The following is a 14,877-nucleotide window of genomic DNA, read 5'->3' as shown; positions in this document are numbered from 1 at the left end:
GCAGATCTCCTGCTGTGCTGAATATCCAACTCACTCTTTGAGGAGAGGGAGAACTGTGCCAGCCTATTTTAGCCCTGCAGCCCTTGTGGAGCTCTGATGTGAATTATTGCCGATGGTAGATGACAGAAGAGATGTGTATTGCTTGGTTACAGGAGAACATCTTTGTTCCATGTGACTGCTCCTTTTATTACAAACCTTAGTGTATGAAGGAACAAATCACATTGCTGCTGCCTGCTCTTCTCTTCCTTAAAGTTTCATTAATTAGTTCATAAAAGCAGCTACACATCTCAAACGCATTTGATTTCATATTCCAGCATGCTTCAGAGAACTAAGGATGAAGTTATACCTGCTAAGATACAGAGGTGCAAAGGTGACTAGGAATAATACAAAAAACAGAACAGAGCTTGTGCCTGAGAATGATGAAGAGCTCACCCAGAGTACCATTATGCTGGGAAGCACCTGGCTGCTTTATTATACTTTCATATATTTCAGAGGTTCTCATATATATTTATATTTTGTGCTTTTTTGCCTGAAATTGCTTGCAATTTAGATTAGATTAATTTAATGTAAGAAATTTTAAGCAAATTTTGAGGGAGTCTTTTTTTTTTTAATCAAAATGCTGCTTTTGAGGCACTAACACTGTCTAAATGTGAAAGAGAATCCTCAGACATTTAAATAAAACCCATATTTGGTGAACTTCTATAATGTCAGAATAGGACTGCACCAATTATATTTCCACAGATGTAAAAATCTAGAGGAGGAATAGGTTACAAAGCTTTTCAAACTATGCAAAATGTGATCATAGAGTCCTACAATGGTTTGGGTTAAAGGGACCTTAAAGATTCATCAATTCATGTGCTAATTACTTCCAATGCTTATTTATTTTAGTAAATATTAAAATATGTGCATTATTTCCCTTGTGGATTTTTTCTCTTTCAATTCCTAATCTTTTTTTTATGCCTTTCTAAATGAAGATCTTTAAGCATGTAATATTTTGTCCCATGAAAATGACCCTACATTACAACTCTATTTTCTCTTTGCCAAACTAAAAACCTTTATAGTAATTTCTTTAAGTCCTCAGCTGTCTTTCTTTGGGGCTGTTTTGACTTTTGTCCCAGTGTTTCGCTGTCATTTTTGGGCAACAGAATGTTTTTCAGTGTTTTAGTACCAGCGTCCTCGGTACCCAAATACACATTTATAGTCTGCATTTTACTCCCTTTTCTGCTTGGTCTAAGCACACCAAACCCATGTGAATTGCCCAGCCATTTTTACTGCAAATTCCTTTTAAAGAGTCACTCTTTTCAAGCATCCACAGCAATGGCTTTCATTTTTTGTTTGTTTATATATATCACATTTGTTGTTTATATTCATAGAAATTTCATTCAAATAGGACTAACTTAATAAAGATCATAAAACAGGACTTATGTTCTCTAATTTTTGTTACCTTTTCTACCAGTCTTTGTTCTAGCCTCACATTTAGTCCAAAGAGGTTTATCTTTCAAAGCCATTGATGAAAATGCTGAAAAATGTGTGTTCTTGTATTTAATCCATCTATAACCCCACTGAAAATATCTTCATTCAGGAATCATTTTGTGCTTTTAAATAACATTTTGAGACACAAACCCTTTCCTTGTCGCTTAATATGGTCTTTACTGATACTGTATGGCACACAGCCTCTAGTGTTCATTCGGACACCTCCCAGAACACTACTATGCTTAAAGACTTTTTTTAATTGGTCCTCTTTTTAAAGTCAGGAGTGAAGCTTTTTTTGAAGAGGCATATTTTCAATGTAATCGTGTCAATGGTATTACATTCTCTTTTTTTTTTTGGTAGTTACTTTAATTGCACCGATAGTAGGCTGACTACTCTCTGCTTACTCAGGCATATTTTCTGTCCATCTGGATAACAATTTTTTCAGCCTGATGGAGTTTCTCTGCGGTTCAAGGTGCACTAAGGAGGAAAATCTATAAAACAGATGTATCCTCATCTGTCACTTCAAGAGCTCTTAGACATTAATTAATCATACCTATTTATATATAATCTTCAATTCCCAGTTAATAATGTTTAGTTCTTACTTTGTTTTTAGTAAGCATTCTACGAATTACAGACAGGTATTTTATTCCTTTCATGTAAGTGCATCATCCTATTTCCTTCCAAAAGCTGAATAGAAATATTTTGTGAATAGCTCCCTATGTGCTACAGTACTATTAAGAATTTTATTATCTTGAACTAATGATGGATCTACACCATTGCTCAGAGCTTTTTTCACTGTGGAACCAGGAAGAATTTTTCGTAGAATCATTGAATCATTAAGGTTGGAAAAAGACCTCCAAATCATCAAGTCCAGTCTTTAACCCAGCACTACTGTGTTTGCCACTAAACCATATCCCCAAGTGCTACATCCACACACCTTTTAAACACTTCCAGGGAAATGTGCTTTTGAGCCCATCTTGCCCTTTCTAGAGCCATATCTGTCACTGCTAAAGATTAAACACTAGGTTCTGTGATTAAACATTAGGTTCTGCAGAGCAGTGAGCTGAAGGATCCGTTTGTTATCTGAAGGCTCAGCCAACTTTTCAACCACATGCATAAAAACTTTAGGTGCAAACAGTGGACTCAAACTGTGTGTCTGTGATCCCAGTGTTAACAGAGAGTCACAAATGAAATTTGCTTGCATCCAGGTCATCAAAAGTGCCTCTTTTGGTGACATTTTTTCATATTATGAAACTGCCTGGCATTTTTCTGTTTTCTTCCTCTGGGGGCAAGTTCTGTGGTAGTTTTCCCTTGAATGATTCTATGAAAAAAAATCACAAAAAAATTCCCAGCAAACCATATGTAAGGACAGAGGCAAAATTATCTCCTGAGCTGAATCCATAAAACCCTGACAACAGAGTCCTGTTTCTTCGTCTTGGGATGTCTGAGTGGCAAATTCTGCCCAGAGGCTTGCATGAACAAATGTGTGGCTAGCAAAAAATCATTTTTTTCACTTGAAGGCAGAAGGTGACTGAATTTTCACCAGAGATTTGAGGGACTACAATAATAATAGTTTGTTATCTTTTAAGTACTCTCTCAGCATTTACCTAGATGTTGATCAATGATACAAAATAATGTAATACATTCAGCCTGACAAGCTGAGGAGTTCAATGTGGAGATTGTGCCTTATGTTAACGGCATGCAACCCAGAAGAGGATGTTGGTGTTGGATCAAGACTGACTAACAAGGAGAAATTAAATAGCCATATCTGTCAGTACTGTTTTTGGATAGTGTCCTAGGGTCAGCCCTTAGCTACCAACTTGATGTGTGCCTGATTCCTCAATCCATAGGTGTAAAGTGCTGCAATTATTGTACTTGAAGGGAATATGGTTTTGGAAGTGCTAATTTTTTTTCTATATTTTCAAGAGGGTTAAGAGGTTGATGACTGCTCTATTTTGGGTTCAGAGTGAAAACAATTTTGAGGAAACAAATCTCACCTTGATACAGATCCAAAATTAGAGCTTTCTGGAAACAAGATCATAGGGAATCAGTTTATTGTGGTTTAATTCTGACATTTTAAAAGGCCTAAAATTAGTTCTGGATGTGACAGACAATATTTGAGTTTTTACTTAGTTGTTCACTATCTTCTGTTCCTTAAGAAGACTGGGCCAGATGGAGTCCCTGGGGTGAGATGGAGGAAGCTCCTTCACAGTGGAGAACAGAAGGTGCTAAAAGCTAAGGGAAACTTCAAGGTCTGAGAGGTGAAAGGATCACAGGAAGAAGATGGGAACCTGCAGCTCCTCTGAAGGCTGTAAGAGTTTCTGAGAGGAGGGGACAGAGGGAACAGGAGTGCTGGTGTGGGGTCTGCTGCTCCTTAGAGAGACCCTGAGTTAGAAGCAGTAATGGTTTGAAGTGCGGAGCCTGTCCTCCCATGGGGCTGTGATGTGTCAGAAAAAAACTGTATAATCCCTGCATAACCTCTTTCTGATTTGACATAATCACTTTGGTGTCATATATACTTGTAAACAAACTGGAATATTTTTCCCAAACTGGAATATTTTTTCCCTTGCTGTTAAATTGTTACGAGGGTCCCTGGCGCATTTTAGTCTAGCATTACATGATTTGGAAGCCAGCTCAGGTGCACCAGCCCCAGGGGCCAGGTTAAACTTTGGGATAGTGGGAGAGTTAGGTCATACAGACGTGAGGTGCTCCAAGCTGTCTCAGGGCATGGGAATTATCTTGGAAACATCTGAGTTACTAATTATAAACATAACCTTTGAGGGCTTTCTAATTAAAAATGTCAGGTTTCTGATAAAATTTTCATATTCTGAGTCCAAGAGTCTTTCAGATCCAGCTGACTGGAAGTCAAAGGCTATCTGTATATCATTAGAGTTTCAAGAAGTGCAGAATGTGAACATAGGGTATAAAGATTTTTTTTTTTTAATACCTTTTTCCCCAGCAGTCAGAATGTCAGAGAAACAGGATAAATGCTCACTTTGAAATCTCCAGGCAGCTCAGTGCTGCTATGTGTTGAACGACCTGTTGGCACCATCCAGTCTTTGCAGCTCCTGCACTGGCAGTCTGCCAAAAACTTGAGGGTCACCCCTAATTTGCCTATTTATTATAGATTCAACACTGCACAATGTACCAATTTTCATAAATCTACGAAGGTTTGGGGTTTTTTTAATTAATGCAAATCTTTTTGCAACTTTTAATATATGCTATTAATCAATTTCATGAGCTATGGGGAGATTAAACCACATGAATAAAGCCAAAGGAACAAATAGCATTTTTTGACCTAAAATTCACCTTTCTTCCAAGTGCTGATGTGCTTTTGAAATCAGTTGTTAGGAAATGAGCTGCAATTTCTGATTGTTCCCATGCTTGTACTCTAGCACAGACATTCCATGAATACCCCTATAGATGCTCATGCAGCCGGAGACAAATCCATTTAACTGCTTTAAATTATTCTTCTCAACTTACAGACCACTCTGATCAGCAGCACTGTTTGTGGTGCCTTTCCTGAGCCTCAGTATCCCTTTGCTGGGCTAGAGAAGATTAGAAGCAGCAGAGCAACCAGATAACCCCCATGTTTTCTGTAAGAAGAGTTCATTTTTAATGATGATGTCAAAGGAAAATGTAAATGAGGGAGGGAGTTAGAAAATTTACATAAAATACATTGAGAGATTACCTGGTAATTCTCTTTGTTTCTAATATATATGCAACTGAGTTTGATTTGTGTTTCCAAGATAGTTAGGATTTGTATAGATATCTGGACTAAAATAGATGAGGAACCATGCTGTCTTCCTCTTCCCATCCTAAAGCCTCAAATGCTGAGAAGTTATCCTTAATATTTTTTTTCTCTTACAGTAGCATTTTCTGTTAAACCAGTAAAATCATGACAAAATGAGTAAATGAGAAATTATGAAAAATCAACTATGAGACTTTTTCACACGTACTCCATTATAATTTTTTTTTTGGGGGGGGATAGGATACATGCCATGCCATGTAATAGGAGAAACTGTTCACTGACGATGCTGCATCTGAGTGTTATTAACAGTCACTGTTTGCATGTGGCAGAGTGGAAAAAAAATGCAAAGAAATTAACCTTATTACATAAAACACTGATTTAGAACCCATCAGTAGCATCATATCTTGGGCCAGATACATTAATGTATCTGGACATTTAACTCCTGGGGCAGTTGTTGAGGGTGTAGCTTCATTTGCAGAGAAAATCCCAATTGTTCTAATAATCGTTATTTTGCTGACGATATTACTATTTAGAATAGACTATTTCAGTTGGAAGAGATCTATAAGGATCATCTAGTCCAGCTGCCTGACCAATTCAGGGCTGACTATAAGTTAAAGCATGTTGTTAAGAGAATTGTGCAAATGCCACTTAGACACCGACAGGCCTGAGGCACTGACCACCTCTCCAGGAAGACTGTTCCAGTGTTTGAGCACCCTCTCAGTAAAGAAAGGCTTCCTATTTATTAGTAGACACCTATCTAGGGAATTCCTGTGCTCCCGGTAAACTACCTACTCTACTTATTTGTCCTTCATATTACCAAAAAATATTTTGGTAGGGTGCATTTTGGTAGGATATTATGACTTTGCCAAAGTTCCAGAATAATCCAGGTGGGTTTCTGGTTCCTAGCAGCTCCATTTTCCTGGTGAGCTCCTTTCCAGGCTATTGGAGCAACTGTAAGCATAATAATTGTGTCTTTTTTTTCCCCTCTCATGTATTAGCATGAAGTTGCAGAGGTGGAGTATTTCTTGGCAGGATTAGATCCATGAATCTTTCAACGAGTTTCACCTGGACTTACCAGGTGTACTGTAAAATTATCCTAATCCTAATAATGTTCAGTACAGGACATGCCTTCACAGAGCAGGTTACCTTTCAACTGTAATTTAAAGAGTCCTCAGATGTAGAAAATAATTTGAAACATTATTTAGATTTCAGCAGTCCTAATATTTATCACATAGATAAAATACATCATTAGTTTAAATTAATATGGACACTGCCAGTAACATTACTTCAAAGAAAAAGAATGGCTTTTCAAAATGATGTTTTCTCAGCTGTCAGTGCTGTCCTTGGTGATTATATACCATATGATGGCAATTTTTCTTCCTCAGTACAATACTAAGGACTACTTTAAGGCTTTCAATGGCTTATCCCTCTATCATTTCTCTTTATAGCATATACTCTTAAATTTTAATTAACTGAACATAAGATGTGTCTCTTTTATAATTACTACTACATGAGAAGAAATAAGAGGATTTTGGTTTGGTTGGAAAGGTGAAAAATAACTTCTGGCTATAGCATCCAATCTCATGCCAGTTGGTGTTTCTTGGCCACAGGAAGCTGTTAACTTTATTCACCAGGTGTAAAAGGGAAATTAAAGAAAATCAATCATTTAAAATGAATGTGTTAAATTAATGAATATATTAAGATCCCAAATGGATTTAAATCTTCCAGAAAAAAAGAGAGGCCTGAATTTCTGATAGTTTCATTCAAAGAAAGACCCTGAAATTATACCATGACTAATAAATAACATGTGTTAAATTTTACAAACATTGACTTCATACAGTTAATTGATTTTTCCCTAACTTTCTACAAGTCTTTGTAAGCCAAGAAGTTTGTAGTTTAAAACCAGATGCTTATTTGAAAATTAAGTGCAAACCAAGTAGGATATAAGAGTACATTCTTCATCTTACATAGCATTGGTACAGAAATTATGTTACAGAAAGAAAAATATTAATTATGATTTGACTTCCAAAATTATGTTTCTTAGATTTCTGGGAAAAGCCAAACACATACCTCAGCAACTGTACAAGAAACATGCATATATAATTGAACAATTCATCTGAGTTTTTGATCATTTGCATTTAATTTCCATCAAATTTCTGGATGAACTTATTGTTATTAATATTTTTATAATTCATATAGTTCATAGGAATATTTGCCCAAGAAATGCAGTGCTAATACTTACACTTCACCAGGCAGGAAACTAAGAAATAGTATATGGTTATTAAGAAAAAAAAAAAAGTAACAGATAAAAAAACATATATTCACTACAAATTATTTGCTCAGCTCTGCTGCTTGGTTATACTCAGAAAAGCTTTATTTACTAATCTCTTCTTTTTATTAGGATATAGGTAGTGTAGTTTAAATTTATACACAGGATTGACATTTTTCATCCTCCTAAAGTATCCTGTTCTTTCAGCAGGTAAGAGCTGAAGTACCATATTCCAATGGAATGCTTACTGGGAAACAAAGTAATTAAATCTACTGATAAAAAGCAAAAAGATTTTTTTCACCTCATAAATTTCTGTACAAGCTGATTTTTACGTGCCCAGAACTTTGATGATACTTTCAAAGATGTAGTTTTTATCACTTTCCAAGAGAATACGATGGTATCTGTAGGATCACACATTGTCTGGACACCTCCCATTTATTAAGATATGAAGCTGGCTACAGTCTCCACAGGGAGTCATCTTCCTAACTGCCCTGTCCTTTCATGGTGTACTGTACACAATGCTTTCTTTGTAAAGGTCATATTGTTTCTTTCAAAAGTAGCCCATTTCCATCATCTTACTGTATTTTCATATGTTGTTATTGAAGTCCTTATTTGGTACCAGCACAAAGCAGTATAGATTACCCACTTTCCACCTCTTCACCTCAGGATCACTTTGTTTTTATTGTTCTCATTCAAGTATGTAATTTCTGATTATTTTGCCCCCAAATCACCTTTTAACAATATGTGTATTCTCTGAGAACTGGAGCTGAAAAAGTTCCTTTAATTTGTATCCCTGCTTAGTGACAGTACTTTTTTATGGGTTGCTCTTGTATCCCTTAGCCTGACGTACATTGCAGTCTGCTGTGCAATATTACAACTGGGAGGGCCAATATAATTTTTTTCCAATTGTGGTTAAAAGCAGAAAAAAATACTGCAGGAAATCACTCTCTAACTCTTGCAAAACTATTTGCTTTGAAGATGCTTAGGTTGCCTGCAGCATAAAAGTTTAAATACATCATTATTTTTAGTTTATCTTTTCAGTATCTGCATGAAACAGTGCTGAGCTGAGGAAGTGAGTCCATCCCAGTGTCCATCTCAGGACACACAAAACTCCTACGCAAATGTCCCAAGTACCCAGCTATTACCATTTGCTCCTGCTTTTCTTTTCCAAGGTGCTCACTAAAATAGCAGTGGAGTTGAAAGCATAAAAGAGAGAAGGCAATCAACTTCCTCCTCCCCACTGCTGCTCTTAACTTTTATCTTTGCCCTTTATTTTCCATATGATTTGCTTCCAGTTCTGGTGGTATCTAACAGAAAGCTGGTCAGAGCATAGGAGTACACAGCTACAAATTAAGTGCTGGAAACTGTACGTCCTCAGCTTTAACATGTGCAGTCTCTCTGTTCCATTCTTCATCATTCCATGATAAATCCCATGATGTCATTTAAGAAATCTTAGCCAAATATTCATGTTGTATCTACATAGTGTGAGTTATTTCAGTAGGGCTTCACTCAGAGATTCTGATGCTGTAGTGAGAATAAGTATTTATATTTCACCTCCTTTAATTCTTCAGTTCTTCAATTAAAGGTCTTAGAGCACTTTCTCACTCCTAATTAATCCTCAAGCTGTAAGTAGTTCAAGAACAGAGCCTCTAATCAGTGTCCTGGTTCCTGGGTCCCTTCAGACACAATCCTCACAAAATGTTGACTTGTCCTTAAGTGCCCAACTGAGCTCAGACTCTTTGGAAGTTAGTTACCAGATATAAATGTGATAGAATGGCAGACATTTCCCTGTTCATGGTTACTGCTGACCAGTAGATGAATTATCACTGCCATTCATGCCTTCAGAGTGCCCAGACAGTACAGAAATACACTGAGCATGACGGTCCCCTCAAAAAGTAAGTTCACCAGGGTACCGTCACCCCTAGCTAACCAAAAGGGTTTCTGGTGAGACAAATGAATTGTTCTGACATTAGAGCCAAGATAGTAAATCTGCAGTTTCAGCAGTACCATGCAAGGCTACAGATGATTCCTGCTGAGCTGAAGGATGGTTTGCCATATCCCAAATGAGAATAATTTCTTCCTTTCTTTTCAGAGCAGTATTTCGCTCTGATGCTCCTGCAACTCCATGTACCTCCTTGCTGGGAGGTACTTTCTTGGAAAATTCATAAGTAATGGCAAAAAAACTGCAGAAGTAAATTTGCAAGAATGCTGGCACAGATCTAGCTTGAGTATCACCTGCTGTCCTTCCTCGGCTTGTCTGGATCCTGAACTGCTTTGCATGTTCAGGCTCCAGGAACAGTATAACCACAGAGTTCAATATGAGTAGGTTAAATTCACTTGTGTTGTCACCTAAGCTAATTCATTTGGAGCTTGCATGGGTATCTCTACATTGCTCTGCCATCTGCATTGTAGTTAGTCATCCAGGCTTCAAATTTTCTTTCCTGAAAGAAAACCGTAGGAGGGGAAATCTTTATCTGATAGTGTGTGTGTGTGCGCGCGTACTGATTCCTGTGCTAGCTCTTTGTCACAATCAGTGCAGAAGGCATCCTCAGGTGATGCTGCTTATTTTTTGCAACCTACCACAAATGCAGGCCTGAATTTCACTTTTCTCATAAAGACTGTTTTGTGTGCTTGTGTCCCTTTCCGTGGGTAGCCTCTTGTAGTACTGCCACAGGATTCTTCAATAAAGCAGCAATGCTTTCTGCACCACACATACCATGCCTTGTATCATTCTCTACAGCTACCTGAAAGAAGGGTGTAGACAGATGGGGTAAGTCTCTTCACCCAGGTAACAAGCGACAGGACAAGACGAAATGGCCACAGGTTGCATCAGGGGAAGTTTAGATTAGATATTAGGAAAAATGTCTTCACTGAAAGGGTGGTCAGGCATTGGAATAGGGTGCCCAGAGCAATGGTGGAATCATCATCCCTGGAATGATTCAAAAAACAGGTAGTTGTGGTGCTTAGAGACACAATTTAGTGGTGGGCTTGGCAGTGCTGGGTTAATGGTTGGACTCAATGATCTTAGAGGTCTTTTCCAAGTGTAATTATTCTGTGGTTTTTACTGCGATGTCTGCAGAGCTGTTACTTTCTCCATGTGTCAGTAATTGCTGTAGGTAACGTGAAGGACTATGCCAAGCTGACAGATTTTCATCACCATCCTCAGAGGAGTCAAGTGTATCATTCCTGTGCTATACTTCTTACCCAAATCAGCCACCTACTCCTCCCACCACAGAGTGCACGCAAAGTTAAGCTGTGAATCAAAGGAGGATCTTCATGGCTTCACCATTCTTTGCCATACAAAGCTGTTGACTCATTTGCTCCCTGTGTCAGGCTTACAAGGAGTTGATTGTGGAACCTTCTGTTTGTATAAAAGATGCTTGTCTGGTTTGCTACCGCATTTAAACTTTTACTTAATAGAAAGTGGATCGTTAGCTACTTTTCCAGTTCTTGGAGTTATTAAGTCCTTTATGATTTGTTTTAGATTTGAATTTAAAACTTCAGACAAATTTAACTCATTTAAAATGGAACAACAGAAGGAAACACCAAGGTTAAATGGAAAATAAAAATCCTGAAAACAAAACAAAACAAAAAACCCCAAAACAGTTCTGGATTCTGAACTATATCTTCCAAGTTTCTCAGTTCTTTTAACCACATGAACATAAGCCATAAAGAAAACCAACATTTTTATGAAATCTCAGACTGTTCCTGAGATATCCACTGACTTAAAAATGGGTTGCTGTAGTATTCCAGGTTCATGGGGTGCTATAAAAGGCTTTTCAAATCAAATCCAGGCAGCCTCTCCAGAGGCTCTAGGGAAAGTGCCATCTGGCCTTCCTTCCTTTTAGCAGCTCTTCTTTATTACTGATAGGATCATTCATATTCTCAAGACTATGAAGCCACCATTAAGAGAGTTCAACCTTCCTAACTACCAAAGTAAGTTCTTATCATTGCCCTTGATCAACTGGAATTGCTCTCTTGGGTGTCTGTTCATTCAGACCTAGCTGACTATCTCTTTTAATTCTTTTTTTTTCTGTATTTTTTCAATCACAGTCCTCATTGAGAAAGAGGACTTGATCTTTCACTCTTCACTTGTAACAAAAAAAGATGTCACTTGAGGAAGAAAAGTATTGTATTTCAGAAAAATATTATTATAGTAATAGCACTCATGCAGTCTGTTACATCTTCAAGGCCCTAATTTATCTAAATATACACCTTTATTAATTTGTATTTACAAAGATTAATCTTAGAAACTGAAACTCTATTTAAAAACTGTTCTTAAATGAAATTTCAAGTGTGCTGCATTGAAAGAAAATTAATTTCTGCATTATCCTGCTGTGGCAATTAAATTATTTTACATTGTCACTGTTGTATATTTTGCAATGCAGGTTGTATGTAGGTTACAGCAATGAAATCTGTCTGACTCCTTGGGTACTATTTTCCCGTGTTTTTATAAAAGGACAAATTCTCATTGGATTCAGACCATAGACAGTGGAGTAGTTTGTGAAACTTATAAATCCTCTGTGGTCTCAGCTGGAATTAAAAGTTTGATAGATTTCTATACTCAAGAGGAATGATGATTCTATCTCACCCTACTGCCCTTCAGAGTGTATAGGTTGGGAAATTCCCTGTAGCTAGGGATTGCCTTTATCAAGTGTCATAAAACACCTTTACAAGTATGCTCAGCTGATTTTGATTTTAAGGTAGGTCTCAGAATTAACTAAACTCATGCAGATTTCCTGATAATTCTTAGCTGGATTACGGAGGGAGAGCTAAATTTGTACCTTGGCTGGGAGGAAGATGGGCAGGGACTTGCAGCCCTTGAGATTCTTTGTCCTGTAACGGGCCCAGGAGAAGCTAGACTGTTGTAAAGTGATGTAGATTGATGAAGAGCAATGGGTTGAGCCTGAGATGAAAGGAGAAACGTCTATAAGAAACAAAGTGTTTTTACAAACACTGATCATTGGAAAGCTTAGGTTTCTTGTTGTTACTGTTCTTCTGGATGGTATTGTCTAATAAATGCACAGTCCTTTTTTAAATCCTGCTTTGCTCTTTGGTTTAGAGATACTCTCTGACAGTGCCATCAAAAGGCTATCAGATCAAAGAGTGTAAATCCAAGGTAAGAGTGTATCCAGTGTAAGTCTGACAAAAAAAATCAGTGAAGGAATGGAAAAGCCAATTTGCTAAATGCAGGACACCAAATAAATACCTCTTTAGTTTGCAAGATGGCTTCTTAGACCACATGGCAAGGATTACTACCCAGAGTACTGATCATCCATACCATCTGGCATAGCCGGGAAATCATCTCTGTTGGAGTATGTTTTTTCTCCTGGAACTCTAGGTCCACGCTGTGGAGATTCTGGAGATCCAGTTAACAGTATTAGCTAATTTGTGATCTTGACAGTATCAAATCTGCCTGTACTTCTTCTTAATTTGAAATTATCATTGCTTCTTCTGCTCTTGTCATTTCAGCTGAATGCCCTGATTTTTCCCCAGTGCTCTGTGTGCTCACTTTAGATAGCAAATAAAATGTTTAAGATGTGTAGTCCATATAGTCCACATGATTATAGAAGAAAGAAGTAATGTTTTGGTAGCAAATGGGAATGCTTTAGTCTTTTCTTTTTTTTTTTCTTTCATTTTTAGATAATTTCTAGTTTGCAGCTTGAAGCAAAGAACATCAAAGTCAATACTAAAAGTGTTTGTTACAAATGCCTTAAAAATACATACTCTCTCTATATATGTAGGTATATAGAAATCTGGCAGCCATATGGGATTTTCACACACCTGTCAGTGAAGTGAGTAAGTTTGAATGCGAAAAATCTCACGTTCTGCACCACAGTACAAGAACAGAACCCGAGGATATGGGTTGTGTGTTGGACGTATCAAATCACATAGAATCACTTTTACAGAGCACCACATTGCTGAATATTACGGCAGTATCAGCTATATTACCCATGGAAAGGTAACATGGAAGGCAGGAAAACTAATTAAAAATTTCAAGTAACTGTGAAACAGGGTAGAAATTTTTCTTGGAATTGTGGCTCTTATGTAATACCGCAGACTGTGGTTTATGCATGCCACCTACACACAGCTATGAAATATTGCTGTGGCTTACATTATTGGCATATTGGTCACTTTTACAAACATTTTCTTCAGTAAATATGAGCTGAATTTTAGAGTGAATGTTATGTTGGACAAGGAGATTCAACCAAGCATCGCTTGTTTCTTAATCCCACTGCACCAAATTATTATAAGGCAGTGTCGTGTTTACACAGATCCTTGGGAAGCCTCTTGAAATCTGAATGTTTAAGGCAAAACAAAAAAGAAAATAGGGCATTCTGGCACATATGGTTTGAAACTGTATCTTTTAAAAAATATGTCAGAAAACCCTAATTAGTGCGCAAGACAATTAACTGTTGTAATTGGGCCATTTTAGGGAACCTCCGTGATATGCACGTGAAATATGTAAGCCCCTGAGAATAGAATTAGGCTCTAAAAGCCAAATCCAGTGGCACAGGTCTCTTTGCTGTTTCTTAATGAGCCAGGGTCTATAATTTGAAATATTTGCTGCCTATATTGGATTATTCTCAATCAGCATCACTGGAGAATCCAGTTATTGGATCTCAGCTGCCCTTTCATCTGAGAAAGATGGAGACATCAAAACCGATACTCTGATTGAGTCCTGATATGTCTCTCCTACATTCTGCCACCCAACTCTAAAGAGCTTTTCCTTCGTACAAGCTGCTATAGTAAGAGCCAGCAGAACATGCCAAAACACTGCTGGCCTTAAGTGATTTTTTTCTCAGATAGTAAAGGTGCTGAACACAGAGACAAATGAGGAATGGGGTGGAACAAGCAGCTGACAACAGGAGAAAAGGGATATATATAGGACTAGCTTTTGCTATGCACGAAATGCAACACCCTGTTCCCACATTGTGACGCACATCAGTCGGTCCAGATGGTGAGAAGGGTTGGGTTTCTGCCTGGGGCTGCTGGCGCAGACTTCATTTGCATTCCTCAGCCCAGTTGTTCATCGAAAAGCATCCAGGCAATGCACAACTGCTCACACACACAACTGTGCTCACCTTCCCAAGCACAGCCTTTCTTTATGGTACCTAAAACTGGGGGAGTTTTACAGGCATGGGAACAAAAGGAGCTTCATCAAGTGTTTAGGTTCTAAATGTAGCCCTCTGAGAATCATCATCAGTGATGTAGAAATAGAAAATTCTCTTGAATAAAGGGTTCATTCCCACTCCACACTGACACAAATAGCCTTGAATTTGTGTAAAACACAGACAAAATTCCTGGAGCTCAACTCTGAAAGAGCAACTTCTACTCCATCGTAAAAGAATTGCCATACAAACCACTTTCCAGTGGCAAATCC

General features: G+C 37.7%; 1 protein-coding gene across 24 annotated transcripts in view; it reads left to right on the top strand.

The window, feature by feature from the left end:
• DLG2 (discs large MAGUK scaffold protein 2) overlaps positions 1–14,877 on the top strand; it is a 1,004,454-nt gene that overhangs the window by 865,000 nt on the left and 124,577 nt on the right. The window lies entirely within an intron of this gene.

The sequence above is a fragment of the Manacus candei genome, unplaced genomic scaffold (assembly GCF_025592945.1).
Source record: "Manacus candei isolate 608988 ecotype Guabito, Panama unplaced genomic scaffold, ASM2559294v1 h1tg000014l, whole genome shotgun sequence".
Classification (NCBI taxonomy): Eukaryota; Metazoa; Chordata; class Aves; order Passeriformes; family Pipridae; genus Manacus; species Manacus candei.
This window is presented reverse-complemented; position numbering and strand designations above follow the sequence as displayed.